This window comes from Myxine glutinosa, chromosome 5 (genome assembly GCF_964187855.1).
Source record: "Myxine glutinosa chromosome 5, kmMyxGlut1.1, whole genome shotgun sequence".
Taxonomy (NCBI): Eukaryota; Metazoa; Chordata; class Myxini; order Myxiniformes; family Myxinidae; genus Myxine; species Myxine glutinosa.
The window spans coordinates 6,872,440-6,880,508 of record NC_136265.1 but is presented as its reverse complement, the minus strand read 5'-3'; positions in this window follow the sequence as shown (position 1 = coordinate 6,880,508).

The window sequence follows — 8,069 nt, the reverse complement described above, 5'->3', positions numbered from 1 at the left end:
TGTCTGTCCGTCCGTCCGTTCCCAGGTACCGCAAAAACGGCTGAACCGATCGCAACGATATTTTGGGTGGGTAATCCTGGGACCCCCTGGAGTAAAATAGGCTATATTGTTTTTCCAATTTCAGCTTTGGTCTCCAGCATTTTTAGGTTTGGACTCTCGCCTAACGTTATTGTTCCGGATATTGCAAAAGCGGCTGCACCGATGCAACGATACACCTCCATGCCCGTGGGATTCCCACGGGTGACCCCACTAGTTATAATAATGTAGGTTTCTTTAAACATTTCCACTGCCGCATCGATTTTAGCATATCCGTTTTTTATTTCATTCTTTCCTCTTCTCCAATGGCTTGATCTCTGATCATCAATTTGGTTTCAGACCAGGTCACTCTACTCTGGACATGCTGCTTCTGCTGTCTCAACAATGGATGGAGGTCCTCAATGCCAAACAGGAAATCAGAGCTGTCTCCCTTGACATATCACGTGCCTTCGATACGGTCTGGCACCCAGCTCTGCTCACCAAACTCTCCTCCTATGGTATCCATGGAAATTTCCATGCATGGCTTGCGGACTTCCTCTCTGGTCGTAGTCAACGTGTGGCCCTGAATGGATTTCTCTCATCTCCCCTTCCCGTTCAGGCTGGAATTCCCCAAGGCAGTGTGCTGGGCCCTGTGCTTTTTCTGGTCTTTATCAATGATCTCTCCGACTCTCTGGAAAATCCTCTGTATCTCTTTGCTGATGACTCCACTCTCTGCCGCTCCATTCCTCTTCCCTCAGATCGGCAGTCTGCAGCCTCCTCACTCTCTGAAGACCTGGACAAAATCACAGACTGGTCAAACATGTGGAACATGTCTTTCAATCCTGACAAATCTCACACTCTTACTATGTCTCTCCGAAAAGATCGACTGGACAACCCTCCCATCTACTTTCTCAACAATCCTCTCCAAGAAGTTCTGTCGCTCAAGCTTTTGGGTCTCACTATCTGCCATGATCTTTCTTGGGAAAACCACATTTCCAAGCTGGCCTCCAAAGCCAGTCGCCGACTGGGCATCCTCCGTCGTGCGAAGTCCTTCCTAGGCACACCTGAGCTCCTCACCACATACAAGGCTTTCATCCGCAGCTCAATGGAATACTGTTCTCCCCTATGGGCTGGTGCTCCTGCCTCACACCTGGCTCGGCTTCACGCTGTTGAATCCAAAGCTTTCAGAATCATTGGAATCTCCCGCGATGAAGCTATCTCTGAGGGCCTTTCACTCACTCACCGCAGGCAGGTAGGTGGTCTTTCTGTCTTCTACCGACTCCTCTCCGGCCTTGCTCCCCCAGCTCTCTCTGTGCTCTGTCCCCCAAATATTCCTACAGGTCGCACAAGATCTGCCAGCCACCCTCTGATGGTTAAACTGCCGAAATCTCGGCTCTCTGCTCACCTTCACTCTTTCATTCCTCTTTTCTCCCGCCTCTGGAACAAACTCCCACGCTCACTTCAATCACACTCCTCCCTCCAGGTCTTCAAAACAGCTGTTCACCACCATCTCTTATCTTCCCCCATCCAAAACCTTGATCTTTTCTACCCCCACTAATTCACCCCAGATCCACCTTGTTTGAAATTCCAACTTCTTTCCTGGAAGTCTTGGCAGTGTCCATATGTTTTATACCTCTCCCACCCCCCCCCCCCCTTCCCATGCCTCCCCCCCAAAGCCCTCTCCCTCCCACAGTTCTCGATGTCTCCATGTCTCTCGGTCCCTGCTCTCAAATGTTGTGTTTGTGTCCTTCCCCCTCTCTCCCCATCTTGTCTACCGCTCCCGATGTTATTTGTTTTGTGTGTGTTTGTCTTTCTGTGTGATTAATGTTCGCTCTTTCACGAGCCTCGACCTTGTATACAAAAAAAAAAAAAACCCTGTCCAATCCCGGTTCAACAATGCGAGTCGGAACATAACTCATACAGCACAGGTACCCGTTAAAGCTTCTTTACAACACAACGAATGTCAACAAGGCCTGTCCAAGAGGTCGCAAACAGCAGCCGCATCGTGTGATGTGACATCATTAACGAAGGCTTTCATCCCTGGACAGATTCGTGGAATGCTGAGGGTGCACCAACAAGGCTCATCTTCATGTTGACCTTCTCTTGCCAGCCTGAGTGGTGGGTGATTGCTGTATTTGGAAGGGAATGTGCATATTTATTTATTTTTGCATACAACAGCCATCCACAGTGTTTGTCCATTCGGTTAAAAGGCATCACAATTGAGAACATTGCCAATGTACGAGTATTTGCTCACATTGTTGGAGTCTACATAACAATGTTGTATCATCAGGTTTATATCTCCACTATATCGCCATATTATTTTAAACAGTGTGACCTCAGGAAGTTGCGTATACCATTTCTATTCCTTGTGGTATATCCCCCGAATACTCCCTCACCCCCTCATCCACTAACACATGCAGTGTACATCAGTTGTTGGGATGTCCTTACCTCTGTTCTACCTGGTCTCTATCTGAGTAAATAAATAAATATGCTGGTGCCTTCTATAAAACAGTGGGGGTATGGTGGGGGTCACTATATCCATCAGTGCATTGTGGGGATTGCCTCCCTTTGGAGAATACCTCCTATTTGCAGTATTAGGGGTTATAAAATAATCCCATGGTATATGTTTGGCAAGATTTGACTATTACACCAGATTAGACCATTGCACCATATTAGACCATTGCACCAGATTAGACCATTGCACCAGATTAGACCATTGCACCAGATTAGACCATTGCACCAGGTTAGACCATTGCACCAGATCAGACCATTGTACCAGATTAGACCATTGCACCAGATTAGACCATTGCACCAGATTAGACCATTGCACCAGATTAGACCAATGCACCAGATTAGACCAATGTACCAGATTAGACCATTGCACCAGATAGACCATTCCACCAGATTAGACCAATGCACCAGATTAGACCATTGCACCAGATTAGACCATTGCACCAGATTAGACCATTGCACCAGATTAGACCATTGCACCAGATTAGACCAATGCACCAGATTAGACCATTGCACGAGATTAGACCATTGCACGAGATTAGACCATTGCACCAGATTAGACCATTGCACCAGATTAGACCATTGCACAAGATTAGACCATTGCACCAGATGAGACCATTGCACCAGATTAGACCAATGCACCAGATTAGACCAATGCACCAGATTAGACCATTGCACCAGATTAGACCATTGCACCAGATTAGACCATTGCACTACATTTGACCATTGCACCAGATTAGACCATGGCACCATGTTAGACCATTGCACCAGATTAGACCAATGCACCAGATTAGATCAATGCACCAGATTAGACCATTCCACCAGATGAGACCATTGCACCAGATTCGACCATTGCACCAGATTCGACCATTGCACCAGATTCGACCATTGCACCAGATTAGACCATTGCACCAGATTCGACCATTGCACCAGATTAGACCATTGCACCAGATTCGACCATTGCACCAGATTAGACCATTGCACCAGATTAGACCATGGCACCATGTTAGACCATTGCACCATATGAGACCATTGCACCAGATTAGACCATTGCACCAGATTAGACCAATGCACCAGATTAGACCAATGCACCAGATTAGACCATTGCACCAGATTAGACCATTGCACTACATTTGACCATTGCACCAGATTAGACCATTGCACCAGATTAGACCATTGCACCAGATTAGACCATTGCACCAGATTAGACCATTGCACCAGATTAGACCATTGAACCAGATTAGACCATTGCACCAGATTAGACCATTGCACCAGATTAGACCATTGCGCCAGATTAGACCATTGAACTAGATTAGACCATTGCACCAGATTAGACCATTGCACTAGATTAGACCATTGCACCAGATTAGACCATTGCACCAGATTCGACCATTGCACCAGATTCGACCATTGCACCAGATTTGACCATTGCACCAGATTTGACCATTACACCAGATTAGACCATTGCACCAGATTAGACCATTGCACCAGATTAGACCATTGCACCAGATTAGACCATTGCACCAGATTAGACCATTGCACCAGATTAGACCATTGCACCAGATTAGACCATTGAACCAGATTAGACCATTGCACCAGATTAGACCATTGCACCAGATTCGACCATTGCACCAGATTCGACCATTGCACCAGATTCGACCATTGCACCAGATTCGACCATTGCACCAGATTCGACCATTGCACCAGATTCGACCATTGCACCAGATTTGACTATTACACCAGATTAGACCATTGCACCATATTAGACCATTGCACCAGATTAGACCATTGCACCAGATTAGACCATTGCACCAGATTAGACCATTGCACCAGATTAGACCATTGCACCAGATTAGACCATTGAACCAGATTAGACCATTGCACCCGATTATACCATTGCACCCGATTAGACCATTGCACCAGATTAGACCATTGCACCAGATTCGACCATTGCACCAGATTCGACCATTGCACCAGATTAGACCATTGCACCAGATTTGACCATTGCACCAGATTTGACTATTACACCAGATTAGACCATTGCACCATATTAGACCATTGCACCAGATTAGACCATTGCACCAGATTAGACCATTGCACCAGATTAGACCATTGCACCAGATTAGACCATTGCACCAGATTAGACCATTGCACCAGATTAGACAATTGCACCAGATTAGACAATTGCACCAGATTAGACCAATGCACCAGATTAGACCAATGCACCAGATTAGACCATTCCACCAGATTAGACCATTCCACCAGATTAGACCATTCCACCAGATTAGACCATTGCACCAGATTAGACCATTGCACCAGATTAGACCATTGCACCAGATTCGACCATTGCACCAGATTCGACCATTGCACCAGATTCGACCATTGCACCAGTTTAGACCATTGCACCAGATTAGACCATTGTACCAGATTAGACCATTGCACCAGATTAGACCATTGCACCAGATTCGACCATTGCACCAGATTAGACCATTGCACCAGATTAGACCATGGCACCATGTTAGACCATTGCACCATATGAGACCATTGCACCATATTAGACCATTGCACCATATTAGACCATTGCACCAGATTAGACCATTGCACCAGATTCGGATTGCCACGTCACGGGGTCAGGTGCATGGTTGACCTCCTCAATCTCAGTGAGGTTCCAATGGAAAATAAGATGGGCTAAGGGTTCCATCAGGGCAGGTTAAGGGAATACAGTGCAGGTATTACAGGTATTATATAAATGTACAAGTTATTAAATGTCGAGATTAAGTAAAAGTAAATAAAAAATGATATGGCAGGGATGGACCAAATGACATCTTCCTGTACCTTTTATTGAAAGTGCAGGTGAATGAGTCGAGTTTCAATGAACCGGTCATCACTGATGTGTTGAGCGAATGATTGAAATCCCAGAATGTGCAGTTGGGTTAAGTGTACAGTGAGGGAATGAAAGAGGAGAGGATGGAATGTAATATGAGAATAAGGACGGAAGGAGTGAGGTTGGGGACATGGACGTGTGAGAAAGGCGATCGCAGGACCAATGTGACACACAGACCAGGGTAAGCGAGGATGTACCATGTTCAGAGTACCGGTATGTACACCTTTATACCATGGTGGTACCTGTGCGGTGTTTCATGAGACTTATTCGAACCAGTAAAGTGTTGTTTTACCAAATCCTGTCCTGATGTACGAAATGCATGTCATGTCTAATTGTGTGCAAACCCTGGCCTACACAGGCCCAATGACTAATTGCTATCATCGTTTAAAATGTCATTTCATTTCATTTCATAATTTCATCATTTCATTTCATCCCTCCGTACATATTGAAATATCCTTCATATCATGATCCATTGGTCGATTTGGTTTTGTACATGAAAACGACAAATGTTCAAATCGAATGGTAATTTCGCGTCTTTGTTTACTCGTGCACCCATGATTTAATATACTAACTTAATTATGTCTTAATATACTCATTGCTTCCTATAACTATATCCGTGTCCTCGTATACTCATTGCTTTCTATATCCGTGTACTCGTATACTCATTGCTTTCTATATCCGTGTACTCGTATACTCATTGCTTTCTATATCCATGTACTCGTATACTCATTGCTTTCTATATCCGTGTACTCATATACTCATTGCTTTCTATATCCGTGTACTCGTATACTCATTGCTTTCTATATCCATGTACTCGTATACTCATTGCTTTCTATATCCGTGTACTCGTATACTCATTGCTTTCTATATCCATGTACTCGTATACTCATTGCTTTCTATATCCGTGTACTCGTATACTCATTGCTTTCTATATCCGTGTACTCATATACTCATTGCTTTCTATATCCATGTACTCGTATACTCATTGCTTTCTATATCCATGTACTCATATACTCATTGCTTTCTATATCCATGTACTCGTATACTCATTGCTTTCTATATCCGTGTACTCGTATACTCATTGCTTTCTATATCCGTGTACTCGTATACTCATTGCTTTCTATATCCATGTACTCGTATACTCATTGCTTTCTATATCCATGTACTCGTATACTCATTGCTTTCTATATCCGTGTACTCGTATACTCATTGCTTTCTATATCCGTGTACTCGTATACTCATTGCTTTCTATATCCATGCACTCATATACTCATTGCTTTCTATATCCATGTACTCATATACTCATTGCTTTCTATATCCATGTACTCATATACTCATTGCTTTCTATATCCATGTACTCATATACTCATTGCTTTCTATATCCATGTACTCATATACTCATTGCTTTCTATATCCGTGTACTCGTATACTCATTGCTTTCTATATCCGTGTACTCATATACTCATTGCTTTCTATATCCATGTACTCATATACTCATTGCTTTCTATATCCGTGTACTCGTATACTCATTGCTTTCTATATCCGTGTACTCATATACTCATTGCTTTCTATATCCGTGTACTCATATACTCATTGCTTTCTATATCCGTGTACTCATATACTCATTGCTTTCTATATCCATGTACTCGTATACTCATTGCTTTCTATATCCATGTACTCATATACTCATTGCTTTCTATATCCGTGTACTCATATACTCATTGCTTTCTATATCCGTGTACTCATATACTCATTGCTTTCTATATCCATGTACTCGTATACTCATTGCTTTCTATATCCGTGTACTCATATACTCATTGCTTTCTATATCCGTGTACTCGTATACTCATTGCTTTCTATATCCGTGTACTCATATACTCATTGCTTTCTATATCCATGTACTCATATACTCATTGCTTTCTATATCCGTGTACTCGTTTACTCATTGCTTTCGATATCCGTGTACTCGTATACTCATTGCTTTCTATATCCGTGTACTCGTATACTCATTGCTTTCTATATCCGTGTACTCGTATACTCATTGCTTTCTATATCCGTGTACTCGTATACTCATTGCTTTCTATATCCGTGTACTCGTATACTCATTGCTTTCTATATCTGTGTACTCGTATACTCATTGCTTTCTGTATCCGTGTACTTATATACTCATTGCTTTCTATATCCGTGTACTCGTATACTCATTGCTTTCTATATCCGTGTACTCGTATACTCATTGCTTTCTATATCCGTGTACTCGTATACTCATTGTTTTCTATATCCGTGTACTCATATACTCATTGCTTTCTATATCCATGTACTCGTAAACTCATTGCTTTCTATATCCGTGTACTCATATACTCATTGCTTTCTATATCCATGTACTCGTATACTCATTGCTTTCTATATCCGTGTACTCGTATACTCATTGCTTTCTATATCCGTGTACTCATATACTCATTGCTTTCTATATCCATGTACTCGTATACTCATTGCTTTCTATATCCGTGTACTCGTATACTCATTGCTTTCTATATCCGTGTACTCGTATACTCATTGCTTTCTATATCCGTGTACTCGTATACTCATTGCTTTCTATATCCATGTACTCGTATACTCATTGCTTTCTATATCCGTGTACTCGTATACTCATTGCTTTCTA